This window comes from Erpetoichthys calabaricus, chromosome 1 (assembly GCF_900747795.2).
Source record: "Erpetoichthys calabaricus chromosome 1, fErpCal1.3, whole genome shotgun sequence".
Classification (NCBI taxonomy): domain Eukaryota; kingdom Metazoa; phylum Chordata; class Cladistia; order Polypteriformes; family Polypteridae; genus Erpetoichthys; species Erpetoichthys calabaricus.
The window spans coordinates 341,948,190-341,969,425 of record NC_041394.2 but is presented as its reverse complement, the minus strand read 5'-3'; the positions used below and the strand labels follow the sequence as shown (position 1 = coordinate 341,969,425).

Sequence of the window (21,236 nt, the reverse complement as noted above, 5' to 3'; positions counted from 1 at the left end):
CTGAATGCAGCGTTTCATTTCCTATGTGTCAGATTAATTATTATTTAATATGTCATAATTCCAGATCAAACGTGAGCACAAGAAGAACATGGGAACAGGTTAAAGTGAAGTACAAGAATATACTTCAAACTGGTAAATATTGGTATATAACTATTTAAAGAATTGTTTACATAAATAATCATATGTAATATAAAAAACATTAATTTTAAAGCTAATAAGAAGGCAGACAAGCAAAAAACAGGTGGAGGTCCACGCGGTCCAGACCTAACCCCTGCAGCAAAATGCCCATCGCCCTTTTTCTGAGGGCATTCAGGGGGAAGCTCCTCCTCAGAACCAGTGGCAGGATGCAGTGGTCACTTCATTTCAGGTAAAGGATGGTCATTGCATATATTTGTCCTCCATGTATGCCATAGGTATGTTCCATATAGCCCTTTTTTTTTTGTTGGGTCAGTTGCAGGGAATGTCATATCCCTTGAACCTGTGTCTGACCAACGAGATATTGACGAAGGTCAAATATTTGATGAAGACACTGTGTCTGATTATTCATCAGGAGGAGAGGTACATTTTCCAAATAATGTTTGACCAAACTCCACTCTGATCAGTCCCATGTGCCCCAATAACATTTGGAAATCCTGGTAATGAGAATGTTAGGCTTATTGAGATTCTTCATGGAACTGTGGGTGTTTTTGCCTGTGTATTACCTACCTGCAATGGCATGAAACGCCTCTTTTATTGTCTGCACACGCAGGTGTCCAGGAAACACTATGAAAACCCGAAGTAAATATTTCAGAGCCAAACAGACTTTACGAATTGCCAGGCAAACTGCACTTTTAGTTAGATGTTCCGCATCGCCTACACTATATAAGAAAGTGCCGCTTGTAAAAAACCTCAAAGCAATACCTACTGTCTGTGTGGTTGTGAGAGCCCGACTTCGCCGAGTTTGACTTCGAATATAAGGTGCTAATAAATCTTTGAGGTACAATATTCCCCCTCTGCTAAAGCGGTATCTTTCGTACAGAATTTCCTCCAGGAGCAATAAAGGATCTTGCCGATCGCGCAAAACCCTCTTTATATGAAATTCTCTTCGTATAATTTGCGCACCAATATCAATTGGTCGCTCATTCATGAACGGCGAAGCCATGACTGGATGACTTCCACGCACCGTCACTGATTACGTGTGTAAACTAATCCTTGTTTACGTAGAACAAACCTGCTCCGAGCAGGTTTGCGGATTTGGATGTGTTGCTATGACAACACTTCCAGCAAGAGTTTCAAAAAACCGACAGATCCAGGATCAGGCCAAATTGTCAACAATTACATCCGGCTAAGCGAGTAATCCACGTACGAAAAATACCCCCCTGTGGTTTACGCATAAATTATTATTTTCGCATTGCCAACTTTACCTTAAAATGCTAACGGGAATCGTCAATTAAAACGCGCTGTTTTCGTGGACCTGCCGCCAGCCTTGATATTGAAGTGAGCAGTCGGGGACTTTTATTCTGTTGAGTTTCAGGCTGCCCGATCTGCGCAAGGATCTGCGCGCGCATGCCCTTTTTAATCTCCCGTAGCGACAACCCATTCAGCTACTTTAGTAAAGCGTATGGTAACGTGAGTCGTGACGTCATACAAAGCGACAGCCACCGATGCCAGGAGACCGTTCTCAGAAGAAAGGCTGGGGTGGTGTGAGGCAAGAGTGCGAACGAGATTAAAGTCCCACTGCCGAGCAACAAACAGAGGGTAAGTGCTCGGGGTTTGGGGGCTGCATTTTGTGGACATGTGAGTTTTTGTTCGCTCTACTCAGTTACTGCACGTGACTTGAATCAAAGGCGAGCGGCTCGTTCGTGTCAGTCAGCTGACCACCTGGCTTTGCTCGAGTGAATCCCCCTGCGACCAGCGTGCATTTCATTTTATCTTTCGCAAGGTGCATATGTAAGCACTATTGATTCTGTCATATTAGGAGAACCTCCAGTGATCATAAGATCACACTTATTTATAGTTTGCGTGCTTTTGCATTCAGCGTAAGACTGGGTTTATACTTCACGCGACGCGTGCTGCTGCGCACGCTCCTGCTACGCCAGCGTTTTACTATTTATACTTGCGCGCGTACTTTACGTACATCTGGAAGAATCCAGCAAGTGGCAGTGCGAGATATTATCACGGTGAGAACAGGTTCGGCTTCTCTGTGTTGTGAATTGCCTAGAACACCCATTAAATTCCGATGACATCTTACCGCAAAATCTCTGAAAAGGATGTTTAATGATTGTATCCATCAATCCAGGGATGTTTTCATTCCAGCTAGCATTGGGCACGTGGCTGAAACAATCCCTGGACGGTGCCTCAGCTCATCGCAAGGTGAACACAAGCACACACGTACACTAGCGTCATTTTAGCGGCACCATATCTGCATATCTTTGGAAGGAAACCGGAGCACAATGTGGAAACCCAGCAGGAAAACATGTAAACTCCAGGCAGGGAATACCAGCGACGTGACTCCCTGCAAAACAGCAGCACTAACGCTCCGCCAATGTGTCACCCCCATGTGTGTAATTATTAACAGTATTCATTATTTAAACGAAATTAACGATTTATCTATAAAATGTAACATATTTTAATGCATTTCATCATGAAAGTGATATCAAGTATAAATCTAAAGATTCTAAATTTGCAGAGAGTTGGAATATCATACATTTAATGTGTTCTGTGTGGTGATCTATTGCTGCTTGCCGCTGCTGTCTGGTCCAAGAAGCTCGTAGCGATTAAAAACTGGGATGATGTTTATGACGGTCTGCTTTAATGATAAAGTAAACTACGTGGTTAAAGGGGACATTTTGAGATTAAAGCCGAAATTTCCACTTTAATCACAAAATACACGTTTTCACCATGTCCTTATTTTTTCTCTGTGGCTCAAATACAGCTCTGTACATTATGTTGGTGTTGTGAAGTTGCTATAAAAAAAAAGACGGCACAAAAGATGGCATGTGAGCCTTTTAAAATGTATCGTGTCATTACGATCGGGAATATGCAACTGTTGAATATAAAAGCACCACGAATGCATCTGTATGTCGGCATTTTGCTTCACCACATCGAACCATTTATCAAACATCGAAGCACGCACATAGATCCTATTAGATCTGCAAAGCAGCTTTCAGTCACATGTAAATAGTAAACAGAGACTGATGTCACATTCCGATTTTTATCACACAGCGCCCTCCCAACTTTTTGCTGGTACTGCAACTCGCGCACGTGTCGCGTTAATTCATGAGGACCTGCTCAGAGGCCCCCAAGAGTATCCGGCTGCAGGTCGCAGACTTGGCCTTCCACGCCCCCGGCCTTCCGCGCCTCCTGCCTTCCACACCACGCCCCCATCATTCGCCGTCGTCCCCTGTCACAAAGCTTTCGTTGAAAAACTAGTAACGTTGATTTACCATGTAACCGTAAAAGACGATATTAATATGACTTCCTGCAATCACGAGGCAAGAATCCGAGTTTCTCTTTATGGTATTACTGTCGTGTTTACTTTTAGAAACAAAAAACAGTTTTATAATTTATGAGTCAGGATTCGATAGTTAAAAGAAAGAGGGCATAACATATTTTTAGATTAAGGAAACCCCATACTAAATATGAATGTGGATGCTCTAACTGCTATTATAGTGAATTCTATCATTCAAAATATTTGAAATTATTTTTATGGTACTTGTGTACTAAACGGCATGTCTGACATTATTTCTGGAACCTCGTTCAATAAAGGAAAATTCCGTTAATGACATTAATTTATTATGTTACAAAATAAATGATGATCAATAACACAACAAAGCAAGCAACAGACATGAAAATGAAGGTCTAAACTTTCGAGTTCAAAAGAAACTTTTAAAATTGTTTATATTGAACAATTTTTTAAATGATCCAGCTTACTAATACAGTTCATACTTTCATTTCCATTGTCTGTCTTGAATTGTGTTTTCTTAATTTTGTTCTACGCTGCTGCTATAATGTTGATAAATTTCAAGTGGAGTTATTAAACTTTCAAACGTTTACCTGATTTTTAATTTTAATGCATAATTGTTCTCCCTGGGACCCAAACTTATAAATATGTACTTATCAAAAAAAGTGAAGCGAATCTCTCAAATTGCTTAATAGATATTATATCGTTTGTTTTTCTAAAGAAATGGAAACATTTGCATTATTGAAAGTTGCACATCCATAAACCGTCGTTTTTATTTATTTTGGAACTGAACTAACAGATTTTAAACTTAACTTTAAAAATGTTTTGTTTGGGTCGATACAATAATTACAAATCAATTTTTTAGTGATTTTAAATCATTTAATCGCCATATACCATTTCTTGTATTAAGAATTTGTCATTTGTTGCATACCCCAACTTACTCTCCAAACAGAGATGTACTTTTTTGTAAATAAGATTACCGTTATTAGGTCATCGGTGTCACTGCCTGCTCAGGATTCTTCCCATAGTGTGTTCAGCTGTCTTTGACCACTTTGTGCCTGTGTGTGTCATCGTCTCTGTTGTCTGATTTGGTGTAACGCCTGAATCCTACAAAGTGTCCCCTGGTCAGTGTCCCCTTTTGATTAGTTAAGGGGTTTTTTAATTCTGTCAGACCAAGTATTGTTACCTTAATAAATGCTAGCTTGATTTCTGGTTGTGTTCCTTCTGCCTTGAAACACGCTGTGGTGCAGAAACGTATTATAAAAAACAAAATAAAGACCCTCTAATGTGTCAAATTTCAGGCCAATTTCTAAACTGCCTTTTTTATCTAAAGTCTTTGAAAAACTTGTCCTAACTCAAACATTTCTAGATGAAAATAGTATTCTGGAAAAATTCCAATCCAGATACAGATGTTCTTGCAGCACTGAAACATCCTTGTTAAAGGTTAACAGTGACCTCTTCCCAATTACTAATCCTGGAGATTCTGCCATTCTTGTACTGCTAGATCTTACTTCAGCTTTTGATGCTGTGGATCTTATGATTCTTATATCCTGCCTTGAACAGTATGTAGTCATCCAAGGTAATGCCCTGAAATGGTTTAAATCTTATCTAAGAAATAGGAATGTTTCTATTCATTTGGGTCAGTTCTCATCCACTGTAGCTCCTCTTACTTGTGGGGTTCCATCCTTGGACCAGCTATCTTTTTGATAGGCATGTTACCTTTAGGCTCCACTGTTAACAAGTATGGCTTCTCTATACTGATGACACTTAAATATATTTGCCACTAAAATCAAAGCAAGAAAATACAGACCCTCCATGTGTGCTTGAATGATATTAAAACCTGAATGGCAATGAATCTTCTTAAACTAAATGATAATAAAACTGTGATCATGGTGTCCAAGAGTTAAGAAAGTTTGAGTGTCTCTGATATTGATCTTGGACCCCTTTCCATATACGTATCATAAAGCTTCAGTTAGCCCAGGTGTGATCTGTGACAGCTCATTCAAACTCGACAGACAGATAAATTGTGAAGTTAAATGAAGCTTTTTCCAGCTGAGACTTTAAGGTAAAGGCTTTTCTTTCTTTCTTTGATCTTGAAAAGGCCATCCAAGCTTTTACAGCATCTCATTTGGACTATTGCAGTTCTTTGTATGTAGGTATTGGTCAGGCCCTGTTACGACGTCTACAACTATTCCACAACTTTGCTGTTCACTTATTGAAGGCTCTCGTAAGTGTGGCCATATTTCACCAATACTGACCTCACTTCAATTCTGAAAGGACCAGAAGCCAGTGATTTTAAAATTCTATTTCTTGTTTTCAAATGTTTGAGTGGATCAGCCCCATCTTGCCTCTTGGAACCTCTTCACTTGTATGTGCCAACAAGATCCCTGTGGTCTACTAGCCCGATGCTCTTAGTTGTGCCGAGGTCGAGGCTGAAGCAAAGGAGGAATCAGGTGTTTGTGGTGGCTGCTCCTTTTCTCTGGAATGGCTCTCCTTATTATATTAGGTCTGCTCCATCACAGGCCATTTTTAAGTCATCATTAAAGTCTTATTTCTTCTTGCTGCCATTTGACCCTGCAAGAGGTTGACATTGTTTGTATATGTTGGCTCACATACATTCAGGATTATAAATATGTATATATGGGTATTGTAAGTTTATCTTTTATGTAATGGCTGGTTATTCTTGCAGTTTTGTGATGTGTACATACGTTATATTTGAACTGCTTCTTTTACCCTTTCTTGTACAGCACTTTGGTTCAGTTCTGGCTGCTGTTGTAAATGTGGTTTATAAATAAATATTGCCTTGCCCTGCTTTATAAAACATTATTTTAATACATAACACTAAGACAATGGACTGTAAAGATGAAGTTGGTTTGCAACATTTATTACAAAAAAGTTAAAGAATATATAAAATATAGAACAAGAATTGTAGGTTGTAACTGAACAATGAGGGACATGTATGTTTGTTACATTTTCTCACAAAACTCAGTCATTTTCCTTTTTCCTCTCACGTTAATCTAAAAACAGATGCATGTCTTCCATATGTGAAAAAAAAATATGTCTAAAGACATATTCCCTCTCCTCTTCTTCTGGAAATTCAGATAGCAAATCAGATTTCTGAAGGGCCTCCTCAGTGTCGTCTTTGTCCATTGACAGTAATGCAGGGAGTGAGATTCGCCCTCTGAACACAGAAATGTTCTCAGCACACCACTTCTGTGCCTCGGTGAAATGCTGAAGGATTCCATGCTGCTGTAATACATTCTATTAAAAAAGAAAGAAAGAAAATTCTTTAAATGGTCATCATAAAGCTCATAGCCTTTTCCTCCACATTTACAAGGAATGTAAGGAAAGTAAAAAAAATAATGTACAGCAAATTTAATTTATTATACATTATTAACATTGCTGCTTTTGATCACAGATTCTACAAGTCTTCAATGTTTCTTACAATACACTATTATTAATACAGCACACAATGCATTTCAAATGTTTTAAGGCCTTTAAGAGTTGTACTAGCACTCCAGTTTGTCAGAAGATATAAAACAGGCTTTTAGTCTTTTGGGCTTTGACTCCTACTGCTTAACGATTAACAGTTGGCATATGAGACAAGCATTAAGTCTTTTTATACATTTTATTCACTATACCATAGGCATTGTAAGCCAGCATGAACAAAATGTAATTTATCTTTCTTATGGAAGTTTATAAAATGATGTGTCTGTACCTGCTCATCAGTGCCCTGTGCTGGAAGTTGGAGAAGGGACGCTGACATTTCTTCTGAAAGAAAAAAATCTGAAATCTGCAGAATGCAGTGCTATGGAACAGAATAGCAAGACATTTGTTCATTTCAGATGTAGTGCCAAGTCTTTACTGTGTCTTCTCATTAATGGCTCAATAAAGTCTAAACCTAAAAACATAGAAAATAATATTTACCTAAGGAAATGTTAAAAAAGAACCAAAAGAATAAGCACAAAAAATGACCCTGTCCTGGCTGTCCATTGTTTCTGTACCTTCTAATTTTTTGTTTGGTTCTTGGCCTTCATTTAGAAGGGCGTTTGTTCACTTAGTCCGATGTGAGCAGTTACTTCAGTGATTTCAAAAAGAAGCACTAAGTTTATAATGGTAAACATTTGGACTATTTGTCTTTGATTTACAATATGGCTAAGTATATTTGCATATTGCCGCAGAACTAAATTAGAGTTATTAAAGGAAATTTAAATTTCATTTACCCCTTGGTGCTGGAGTTCTCAAGTAACATTCTATACCAGCTCTTCCACAAAGCCAGCATGTCATTCTAAAGAGGACTGAGCAGAGTCACGTTGTTAAAAGGAGTTTAATGTTACAAAAATATTTATGCAAACCATTATAAACATACATTTAAATGATCTGGATTTTGAAAGGTAGGCATTTCTGGAACTTCAAAACCACTATGGACAGTATGTTGAAATTAAAAAAAAAAACAAATATAATAAAATAAGTTAAACATAACACAAATATCCAACACAAATTGTAGAAGGTGACAAAAATGGGAACCAGCAACCAGATATAATCCTCCCTCTACAAATACTACAATGAAAGAAGAGAGGACTAAAGTTGAGACACAACTCATTAAAACTGAAGGGGGCCTCAAGGATGAAATACAGAGACACCATAAAATGGTCCTTTGGAAACCTGGGCACAACATTAAATACAGACATACAAAAAATGATAGTTACAATATGAAATGGTCATACCATCAACATGGAAATTCCACAGCCATGGCTATTCATCTGACTTGGAAGGCCCTAATACATCCATCCATCCTTCATCCAACCTGCTATATCCTAACTACAGTATCACGGGGGTCTGCTGGAGCCAATCCCAGCCAACACAGGGCGCAAGGCAGGAAACAAAACCCAGGCAGGGCACCAGCCCGCCGCAGGGCGCACACACATCAAGCACACAGCAACACACCAAGCACACACTAGGGAGGCCCTAATACAAGGGGTAAAAAAATGTAATCAATGAAAAATATTAAATACTGACATACAGTAAACTGTTGACAATGACTTTTAAACAAAAACAACAATGGAATTGGCCACTTGGGACACACCCTGTGTTACATCTGTAAATAGTAAAACCTGCCAAACAACGGAAAATGCTCAGCTTTTTAACCTGTATTTAAAAAAGTTCCAGTTCAGAAATCTAAACGTCAGTATTGTTTGCAAGCACACACTCTTGGCATACATACACTACCTGCATACTTGACAATGTGGCCTTCATGACTCTGAAGGTGACGTAGCAGGATGCTGTATTCTCTGTGCTTTTTACAAAGAGGGCACTTGGATTCATTTGGATATTTAATCAATGTTATCAAAGTTGTTTTTATATTCTCTGCCTTTATGGAGAAATGTGACTGTGGAAATCAAGACAAAAATAATATGTAATCAGGGCCGGATTTTCCTATAGGCTAACTAGGCTTCAGCCTAGGGCCTCAAGATCAAGAGGGGCCTACATTCAAATTGTTAGCAAAATTAAAATTACACTATTCTAAAAACAGTGAACACTAAAACACTGAACCGAAAATAAGGAGAAATTCTACGCATATGACTAATAAACAAACATAAAAATGTATTGGTTAATCACAGTAATGATGTATTTTATTATCTCTCATGTAATTTACAAACTTAAAAATGGAAGGTGAAAGGGCCTCATAAGTGGAATAGCCTAGGGCCTCTTTTCATATAAATCCGGCCCTGTATGTAATACTAATTTGGCAGAAAGCGCTAACGTGCTTTTATAAATAGCTAACTTAACTAAGTTATGATAAAATATTTAACATACGTTAATGACGACGATAAACATAAATACCTTTCATATTGTACACTAACATTGCAGATTCTCTACATAACATCTCATAAATAAGTGAAAAAGTTAATATAGATGAAATAATACGGCAAATATTAAAAAGAAATAATACAAGAGGTAAAAAATAATTAAAACGATATGCTTAAAATAGGATATGTCAGTAATGACGATAAACAGAGAACACTTGGATTGGCTATACAGTATATAATCGTACATCTCATTAGTTTTGTTTAATGGATCTAAAGTTTCTTTAAATATACTGAGCTTTTTATTGTATGAGTCCATACCTGGTTCTGTTGTGCCATTGTTCCGTGTCAGAAATCGTTTTCAGCTCCTTTTCTTTTTCGAATTGGAAGAACTGTACAGCAGCTCTTCTTCTCTTTCTATGGACTATAGGCGGTTGTGGGGCGGACTGTGGAAGGCAGGAGGCATGGAAGGCCAGGGGCGTGGAAGGCCAAGTCTGCGACCTGCAGCCGGACCCTTCTCCTCAGAGGACGCGTCAAATGAATGCTGGGAACTCGTGGCAGCCATGATGCGTGCGCGTAGTTCTGAGTAGTGATGGGCGGAGTGAAGCCTCACGAAGCATCAACACGTTTGAAGCAATTGTGTCGGAAATCGTATCGAAGCTTCGAAGCATTTGACACTCACCTCTCTAGTGACACCTCCTGCTCATTTTTATTAACGTTACAGAAACTTATAATCCACTTCAATGACGTCTGTTAAAACTCTTATTGCTTTTATTTTTTCGCAGCTACAGACTGACAATGAAGAGAAGGGATCGTCAGCAGCTTCTAGTGTCTGATGTCTAAAAAATATAAATATAACTAACGCCGACAGACAGAATGCACTATACGATAGCAAGAGTTAAACAAAATAAGACGCCTCACCTCATGGATTCCCGGCTCTTTCAATTAGTATTTACTTTTGCATTGTATCATTATAATCGATCCTGTTATTAGTATTATAATTAACCCTGATCTTTTCTTGAGATCACATTTAATAGCCTTAAATGTTTTCTTTGGTCTGACTTAATTAAAACGGAGTAGATAGAAAATAAAGGTTTATCCCTGTACTTTGCCATGATATAGGTAAGCACATTTGAGAAAGAAAATGTGAAATCCTTAAATCACAAGATGTTATTATTCGATCAAGTATTAAACTATTTCATTTATTAATACTTTACAATATTTTTTGGAGCTCAAAAGTAACGAGTTCGCTATGAGAAAAGACGCCGTCAGTGGCTCAATTAACTAAGGTGGTTGCTTTTCAAATTCTGAGCGTAGTGCTAGCCCGAGTTCGATCCGAACTAAAGACTCATCATAATTAAAAAAATAATCTCGGGTGAAATCTTTATAACCAATTTGAACTAAATAATTTTGAGAGATACTGTGGAAGGATCGCATAAGAGATATCTGTTTGTGAATCATCCCCACTTAGAATCGCCATCAAAATGCGATGATTAATTGCGTAAGGCAGCTCACGTATTTACATTAATTCATCTTCTATTCATCGCCATTTGACGTCCGTGAACCCCTCCATTGAATAAGGTGATAACAAACCCACTGTGGTAGATCAGGTTGAATGTGCTCTGCTGCACCAAACATTCAAAGGTGTCAATCCGGAGCACATCAGAGAGGCTGAGAGACACGGCGCAGATCAGTCACCGGCACACCGACACACACGGGACACTCCGAGGTGAGCAGTGCATGGATCAAGGTCGGCATTAAAGATCCTCTTGAGTACTGAGGCAACAACAAAAAGCAGCGGGATAAACACATCTGGACCTGCTGCCGAAAAAGCATTTGCTTTTAACAACAGCATCCCTCCCTCGTGAACACATCTTCAAGGTCCGGACAGGCGATCAGGAAAAAGTTGTCTTAGTCGCAGCACAGTGCAATAATAAAACATTTCCTAAAACATATAGTTGCCCAGTCTGTATCATTCCTAAGCAATCTTCCAGTTATAGCGGCGCAATCCCAGTTACTAACACATTTATCGTGTAGCTCCCCCCACCCCCAACACTCAAAGTAAGAACGCATTCCACCTTATTAATTTAATATTTAAAATTTTAAACCGCTAAACCCGCCATCAACAACTACAATAACAGTTGAAATTGTCACTCAATTTTTTTTTTGTTATAGACATAAAACAAGATGCCCATTTCCATTTGATAAATCTTTATTAGTGTTCTCGCCTTGCTCACTCTCGGTCCATGGTGGAATTTGCTGTTAAATGGAAAAAAAAAAAAGAAAAACAGACTTTTGGGTCACAATTCACAGACGTGGGACCCGAACCTACGCAAGCCTTATTATGGAGCGGCAACGCTACCGCTGCACCACTATTATTTTCAGCAGAGTGGATGTATATAATGCATGTTTTGTATGTATGTATGTAATGAAGACAAAAACAATGATATATAGATGTATACTATATAACATACGTTCAGTGTTGCATGAAAACGTTGCATGAGGTGAAGTATGGATATTTATGAGAGTATTATAGTGAGAGATATGTCGTCACCGTATTACTAAAGCTCTTCTTTGCAGCATTATGCATTCTACAAGTCGGAATTTGTATGATGTATAATTTATAATTTTATTTTTTACCACAAAGTATTATCGGGCACAATCATTTATCATGTATGGATCATCCACAAACAGTAGTAGTTCAGTTGTGCGAAGCTCGTTAATTACCCCAATTAGGTGGCTCAATGGTATCGCAATTGTCTCTCAGTAAAAACACCAGGGGTTCGCGTCGTCGATCCTCCACTTGTGAAAGTTTTTTTTTTTCAGTTCCTGCATTTAACAATATTTTCAGCTTGGATGGATAGCGAGCGAATCGAGCTGTCGGGGAAAGGTTGGGCCACCGTAGTCGGGCAGGGGGCACACATCCCTAATTATATTGTGTATGTAAAGAGTTTCACTGTAAAACACAATAAGCTTCATATTTGTGTGTTTGGAGACCCTGGGGTCGTACTGAATTTGTATTGTAGAAAAACAAACTACTGTCCAGCATGCTTAAATGTGTCTTTTCGTTTCTGATCGCTATACGGCACTACCAATTTAAGACAATTCGCTATAAACAGTTTCAGCCAATCAGTGCCTTCTAAACATGCAGAATGACAGTGTGAACCTTTATTGTAGCGGCGCAGCATCTTCGTTTCAGTCAGTCATTGTCCTGTTAGACTATTTACTGTTAAGTACTGCTTGAGGTAGTGTTTATAGTACAACAGGTAGCCTACGTAGTTCTTAAATTGGTATTGAAATGCACACACAAGTCTCCTAAATTATTTATTGAAATGCCTACATTTACAGTGTCCGTTTTAGGAAATCGTAGTTTTTACTTGTTCCCGTTATTAGGAATTACAATTTCTCAGTGTCACATATTATTCGTTACTACTCGCGAGTCCTGCATCATTGAGATTCTGATTTATATTCTGTATAAGCAATTTTTTTAAAAGGAGCGTTAATTGAACTGACTATAGCTGACTTGTCATCTTCTTAAAATGACTTTATTGATTTGATGTTGACAATCATAAGGTCAAAAACCAAGGAGGCAATGAGTTTGCATGGACTGTGCTGTTTCTTTTTTTTCGTGACATCGCATCAGTAGAGAGTGCGTCAAGATAACAATGTATTCTGTCCTAAATGACAGCGCATACGCTTTTTGATATTTCCTAAAGGCCAATGTGTCTCAGTTTGCTCATTAATATATTTTGACAGTGTATTTTAGTGAGAATGATTATAAACATATTCCCATGTTCATTTCCCATGTAGATATGTAACGTTTGGTGAGAATAAATAAAAAGTAACAACACATATAATAGTTATGTTGCATTGTTTATGATTAACAAAATTCATAGTTTATCTGAAATGTTCTACTTATACAGTCGATTTATTCCACTTCTGAAGGTGTACATTGTCAGTATTCTCCATTGCAATTGCCCCAGAGTGTAAGGTGTGCCAGTGCAACTGAAGGGTGGCAGACGAGCTCACGTAATGGGTGATAAGGCACATCCTCACCCTCATGCCGAGGCTTGTTATGAATATTCCCATCTTGTGCTTTTTCTCGTTCCTGCCAGTTTACTATTATTATTGGACACGTATGTAGAGGGAATGTGTGTCTTATTTTATGTCTATGAAAGGAAGGACGGTAAAGCCTTGAATGACACTGAGTGTTGATGCTTTGGGTAACAAGACAGGTAAGGAGCAGGGAACGTTAAATGTGACAGTGACTGCGGGGGATTGTGGAACTGGAAGATGGTTTAAGAATACAGAAACGACAAAAGCTTAGTCTTTCAATAATTCTATTTACATCAATGATTTACTCTGTTGTGCTGCAGTTCGGAAGATTACTTATTTACCCCCCCCCCCCCCCCCCCCCCCCCTAATCTCAGCAGCTCCTTCTTGTCAGTACTTGAGTGATCTTTATGTTCATCTCTGGATGAATTCACAAAGTTTCTTTACAATTTTTGTGTCTCATTAACGCAGAACTCCCGAAGCTTTCCTAAAATTGCAGAAGACAGTTGTGATTAGTTATGCAGCACATGCTTTTACTCACATTGCTTTTTGGAAATCAATAATACAAATCAGCTACAGATCTGGGAATCACTGAATAGTAAAAACGTTTAATGAGAGTGTCTTGCGCATATACTGGTGTAATGACCACGTCGGCTTTAGTGAAGCGTTTCTTACCCTCTCTGATATGATCGACATGGCGTAGAGTAGATTCTGGATTGTTATAATACGTGCTACCTTACGCAAAATATGCTCATTAATTTGTTACAGATTCTAGGTGGACACGATTCCACACCAAGGAAAAAGGTGCCCCATGTAAATCGTTCATAATGTCTCCAAAGTATATTTGTTAATTTTCAGACAAGTACTACTTAACTGTTTTATACAAAATCCTTATTTCAACATATGCGAGCCCCAACTAGGATTTGAACTTGGGTTAGCGAACCTTATCGCTGTAGCAAGAACAACTGCTTTTACGCTTTGAGCCAAAGCACTTTAACAGCTTAGTGAATGACCAAATCGACTGCTGACTGCACAGCTATCAATGACGTCATTACGCTAGCGTGACTCAAAATCACGTGACGGGCGCATTTGAAGCAAGCCTCGAAGCGGCGCTTCGATCTCCAGTGCTTCGAAAGCTCGACACAGTGTCGAAACCTGAGTATCGAGCAGCCCATCACTAGTTCTGAGTGTGAAGTATAAACAAGCCCTTAGGCAGTATTATTCGACTGTACCTGCAACAGGACTATTGGATGTTTAATACCACCCTTGCCAAAATAATCCCCCACTACTAGAAGGACAAAATCACTTTACAATTAATCTGCAGTCACTCACTGTTTTGTAGATTGTGCCTTAGAAATGTCTTGAGTGCAGCTATAAGTCAGACAACTTAAGGTGGGGGGAGGAATTTGGCACAACAGTTGTTTAAAATTCTCCTGGGCATCAGCATCTCCTGTCTCCCTGTGTGTGCACGCACACGGATTAAATGAAATATACTGTACATCAAATAAAACAATTAATAAGGAGGTATTAAAGGTTGAACAATTTTCCAAAACATAGAAACATGTGACCTTTATGCATTTTCTTAAATTCCATATAAAGGTCGATAGAAGTGATTGGTATGGATCCGTAACCTGATCTAAACAGAACATAACCACAAATAGATGGTAACAGATTTGTAAAATACCAACCGCTCATGCTTTTAAAACGGCTCTCACTGCATAGAATAACACAAGAATGGTTTCTTGATTTGTTAGTTCTTGATTTGTTCAGGTTTTTTCTACATATAAGGAAGTTTTTCATGGCACAAAGAACCAACTTCATATGCAAAGAACCCTTCCCAGAATGCAACTATGCTCAGTCAAGCAATGGCTCTATGAGGAACCACACAACCTAGTGAAGAAAAAAAAGTGCTCTTAAAGAACCTTTTATTTTTAAGAGTGTGCCCATAATGCAGAGTCTACAGAAACGCTGTAAGGTTTCTGTTGCCGATTATCAGACGGTGGCAGGGCTTCACCATCATCTCCATTATTGGTAATGTTAGCCTCTTGCCTCTGCGCTGTTGGGTGTCTCCTGCTCCTTATTACCATAACATCAGTCTCCCCCTCAGACCTGGCCAAGCTAACAATCTTCCTTTCTGATACTAAATCCTGGGTTTTGTGAGGCTTCATCTCTGTAAGCGATTTTAGACATAGTTTGTAACGTGACTGCATTTCTATCCTTATTTTCTTTTAGTGCCTCCACTAATTCAAGGGCTCTTAATGACTGTTTACTGTGGGATAAAGCTCGAGTTGTCAATGAACTAAAATGGGCTATGCAATAGTAAATTAGCATGTTTCCTTTGAAAAGAACACACGTGTTACACTTACACATAAAATATTTCCTTGGTAATGACTTCAATATCTTTTTAATTTTTTTTAACAAAATCTTAAAACAAATACTAGTTTTGATATTGAAGCAGTATTACACACACAAAAAAAAAAAAAAGAAGCACAGTATCGAATCTTGCAATAAACACATGAAATCAATGAAGTCTGAAGCTTTGTTTGTGTCACAACCACAGGACTGCTTTGATGTTGGATTCAAAAGAAATGCAAATCTCGGCACCGGTTGTGGTCTCTTTTTGATGATGAAGGTCGTTTCCATAATGGACGTTTGCTTTGCCAATCAAAACTGAATGATTAGGAAAAGCAGTGATGGAACAACCATGGAAATGACCGTTCCGGAGTTTAGGAACGATACCTCAGTGACCCCCAACTTTTGGAGGAGCTACTGAGATTCCGGTTTATGCAGGAGACTGTTCACCCACAGTTGCACTACAGTTTTGATGCAATCCTGCCTCTTGTCTCTCTTCAAACCATGTTGTAATATAATCCTCATACCTGGCTATAAAACTCTTGTCTCTATTCAAACCGTGTTGTAATCTATACATATTAATAAAAGGCAAAGCCCTCACTGACTGACTGACTGACTGACTGACTCATCACTAATTCTCGAACTTCTTGTGTAGGTGGAAGGCTGAAATTTGGTAGGCTCATTCCTTACAGCTTACTTACAAAAGTTAGGCAGGTTTCATTTCGAAATTCTACGCATAATGGTCATAACTGGAACATATTTTTTGTCCATATACTGTAATGGAGGAGGCGGAGTCACGTATCGCATCATCACGCCTCCTACGTAATCACGTGAACTAAAAACAAGGAGGAGATTTACAGCACGAGTCAAACGCGGGAACGAAGGTAAATGACGTTAATTTTTGAGTGTCTTTTAATACTGTGTAAGCATACATATTAACACATGTGCAATTAAACGTGTGCATTTACGGGGTGATTTCTCAGGCTTAAAAGCTCGCCTTTTATCAAACGCGGGAACAAAGGTAACTGACGTTGTTCACTGTCTTTTAATACTGTGTAACCATACATATTAACACATGTGCAATTAAACATGTGCATTTACGGGGTGATTTCTCAGGCTTAAAAGCTCGCCTTTTACTAAAAAGGTAAATGCAAAACTATTTTCAATCATTCTATGATCTGCTTCTCACAACTGAAGGCACCGTGGCTGATGGTAAATGACGTTCATTTTTGAGTGTCTTTTAATACTGTGTAAGCATACATATTAACACGTGCAATTAAACGTGTGCATTTACGGGGTGATTTCTCAGGCTTAAAAGCTCGCCTTTTATCAAACGCGGGAACAAAGGTAAGTCACGTTCTTCACTGTCTTTTAATATTGTGTAACCATACATATTAACACGTGCAATTAAACGTGTGCATTTACGGGGTGATTTCTCAGGCTTAAAAGCTTGCCTTTTACTAAAAAGGTAAATGCAAAACTATTTTCAATTATTCTATGATCTGCTTCTCACAACTGAAGGCACCGTGGCTGATGTTACGTCACTTGCTGTCCAACCATAAGCGTTACCTGGTAGGTAACCGGACACTCACTTCACTCCATTTCGGGAATCGAACCACTGAGGTTTTCTTTTGTTCTTAATTAAAATTTAAAAGCAATACTTCACCGCTGCTAAGCCCCTCTAGCGCTGACGTCCGAGGTTCGATTACCGTAAGCAAGTGCAGTGAGTTTGTAATTACATTCACGGCATTCGTAGTCTGATTCACAATCTGATTGTATGGGTGGTTAGCTACCAGGTAACGCTTATACTTTGCCACCAAGTCAGGTCGAAGTGATCACTCGAGTAAAGGCAGCTTCACAAAAAAACTGATCCTTAACAAACTGTTATTAGTATATTTTCCCTCAATTTAAAAACGTTTTATTTTCTTCTTAATAAAAATTTAAAAGCAGTACTTCGCTGGTGCGAAGCGCGTGGATTTGACCGACTGACACATACAGACATATTCATGAGTGCAGGTACTTCGGAAAGAAAGCACCGTGTAAACCTAAAGTTTAAATTAAGTTCATAGACCTACAAAAGGTTGCCATTCATTTGAGGCAAGATTGCTTTTCTTCTGTACAACTATACGTTGCATTCTCAAGAGTGTGCTTGCAAGGCTTCAGATATATATATATATATATATATATATATATATATATATATATATATATATATATATATATATATATATATATATATATATATGTATGTCTATATATAAATATGTAAGCTTATAAGTACTGCCTTACTTCTCTTTAAGAAAGGAAGATGTAATGATACTTGATTTAAACGATTCCATGTCTTTCTGGGTTTGCGTAGCTTATTGTCAATATCTTTACACCTGTTTTTAACACTTATTTACTGAAACGGGCTTTCACGAAAAAAGTTAGGGCTTTGCTACAGGATACACCCTCCACAAGTTAAGCAAGTAAAAATAAAATATATATTTCTGTTTTATTTAAACCTTTTAAGTTCGTATGCATAGCCCCATTTGGCTGTTTAATTTTTTTTTTCTTTCTTCAGTAATATTTAATCTCCTTAAAGAAAAAGAACATATCCATTTTACTTTTTTTGTATCTCTTTAGTAATATTTTAGTGTAAAAGATAACCAGTATTTAAACCTTTTATGTTACTGTATACATTTATTTTACACAATGTTGAAAAATTAATAAGAAAGCTACATATTTTGGCAGCTGCTGCTTTCATTTTCAATGAAATGAAAAAAAGCTCTCCAAGAGAAAACATCAATGAAGAAGAAACAGTTTGCACTATCTAAAAATCAGAAACCCTCATTTATATAACTTTGGTGCAGATGACTTAGCTTATTGTCAATATCTTTACACGTTTTTTTAAGACTTATTGACTGAAACGGGCTTTCACGAAAAAAGTTAGGGCTTTGCTACATGATACACCCTCCACAAGTTAAGCAAGTAAAAATAAAATATATATTTCTGTTTTATTTAAACCTTTTAAGTTCGTATGCATAGCCCCATTTGGCTGTTTAATTTTTTTTTTCTTTCTTCAGTAATATTTAATCTCCTTAAAGAAAAAGAACATATCCATTTTACTTTTTTTGTATCTCTTTAGTAATATTTTAGTGTAAAAGAATAACCAGTATTTAAACCTTTTATGTTACTTTATACATTTATTTTACACAATGTTGAAAAATTAATAAGAAAGCTACATATTTTGGCAGCTGCTGCTTTAATTTTCAATGAAATGAAAAAAGCTCTCCAAGAGAAAACGTCAGTGAAGAAGAAACAGTTTGCACTATCTAAAATCAGAAACCCTCATTTATAAAAGTTTGCTGCAGATGACTTAACTGAAAATAAATGAATAGTTCCTATGTGTATAATACATATTTATCTATTTTACTTATGCCTTTATTCCACCAACTTACAACATCTGAGGTACAATTTGTTACATTACTTTTGTTTTTTGCAGCACAGGCAGGTGAAGTGACTTCCTCAGGGTCACACAGTGGTGTCAGTACCAGGATTTGAACTGACAAGCTCCGGGTTTGCTGAAATATTACTGAAGAAAGAAAAAAAACGAAAACGGGCAAGTGGGGCTATGCATTCAAATGTCCATCCGTCCATTATCCAACCTGCTATATCCTAAATACAGGAGCCAATAAGTAGATATGTATATATACAGTGTATATATATATATATATATATATATATATATATATATATATATATAATATGTGTGAATGTATGTATGTATATATGTATGTGTGTATATATATATATATATATATATATATATATGTAGATATGTAAATTTGTATATGTATATATATGTTTATGTGGATGTGTATATGTGTATATACGTATGTATATGTAGATATGTGTATATGTAGATATGTATATATATATATATATGTATATGTATATGTATGTTTATGTGTGTGTGTGTGTGTATATTATATATATAAAAGACAGCAACACTCATAACAATGACAACACAATTACATTGACAATCATGTTACGTTATTTTTAAAATGTTTCCTTTTTATTTTTTCATAACCTCTTTAACACACTACTTCTCCGCTGCGAAGCGCGGGTATTTTGCTAGTGTATTATATATTAGCATAAGTTTGACTTCCCATTCTTTTCTGTCTTGCTGTGTTCTGAAGTTGCCCATAAGCACTGTGTCTTTAAAGTCCCTCTCACAGTGTCCATTACTGTCCATGGCATACAGACAACCACCAAACCTGCAGCAACTAATTGTCCGAAGCTCCCTAAGTAAACCAACAGAAAATGGCACATCTCCCTGCCTACAGAAAACATATAAAATGTGTGCTCACATTTATGATACAGACCGTGTAGTTATACCACACTGACGACTAGAACGTCACATAAAGGGATCATTTACCTGCAGATCATCTAATATAGTCTACCTAATTCTCTGCATGAAATGTCCCAACACTGCACTCTATGTGGGAGAAACTGGACAAACATTCCACCAGAGAATGAATTTCCACAGGTTCCACATCAAGCATGCCAACACAGATGTTCCTGTAGCGGCCCACTTCAACAGCCATGGACACCATGAGAGGGACTTTAAAGTCACAGTGCTTATGGGCAGTTTCAGAGCAAAGCAAGAGAGAAAAGAATAATGGGAAGTCAAACTCATGCTAAAATGTAACACATTACAACATAGTTTGAATAGAGACAAAAAGTTTATAACTAGATGTGAGGATTGTTTGCATCTCTCTGACTGACACAGACAACCTGACTACAGATCCACATGGTATGGAAAAACTCATCAGAAACCTCAAAAGACTTTGTTGGACAGTTATCTTATCCAAAGATCTTGACCATACATTGTTCTTCTCTCTAGTTAAATGAATCTTAGCCTGAAGAGGTCTGTTAATTTTTCATATCTAAGATGTCTCACTTAATGTTTTTCCAAGCTTGTCCTAGTGTCTATATAAATGCACGGAACTCCAGTCCCTGTATTACATCTTCTCTTAAGAAGGGGCCCGAGTTGCCACAAAAGCTTGCATATTGTAATCTTTTTAGTTAGCCAATAAAAGGTGTAATTTTGCTTGACTTCTCACTACATTCATAATGGCTAACACGGTACAACACCCTAGTACTACTTCCATCCATTCATCCATTGTCCACCACTTATCCGAAGTCGGGTCGCAGGGGCAGCAGCCTAAGCAGGGAGGCCCAGATCTCCCTCTCCCCGGCCACCTCCTCCAGCTCCTCTGGGGGGACTCCAAGGCTTTACCCAGCCTTCTGGGAGATATAATCCCTCCATCGTGTCCTGGGTCTGCCCCGTGGCCTTCTCCCAGTGGGACATGCCCGGAACACCTCCCTAGGGAGGTGTCCAGGGGGCATCCTGACTAGAAGCCCAGACCACCTCAACTGACTCCTCTCAATGCGGAGGAGCAGCGACTCTACTCCAAGTCTCTCCCGGGTAACTGAACTCCTCACCCTATCTCTAAGGGAAAGTCCAGCCACTCTGCGGAGAAAACTCATTTTGGCTGCTTGTATCCGTGATCTTGCTCTTTCGGTCACTACCGAAA

The 21,236-nt window shown here is 38.0% G+C and overlaps 1 protein-coding gene across 1 annotated transcript in view; it reads left to right on the top strand.

The window, feature by feature from the left end:
* Positions 1-1,636: 1,636 nt before the first annotated feature.
* The window catches only part of LOC114665084 (gastrula zinc finger protein XlCGF52.1-like), a 32,097-nt gene continuing 12,497 nt past the window's right edge, over positions 1,637-21,236 (top strand). Inside the window, exon 1 of the mRNA XM_028819469.2 lies at positions 1,637-1,737. The gene's annotated coding sequence lies outside the window, so the exon portion shown is untranslated. The remainder of the gene's footprint in view (positions 1,738-21,236) is intronic.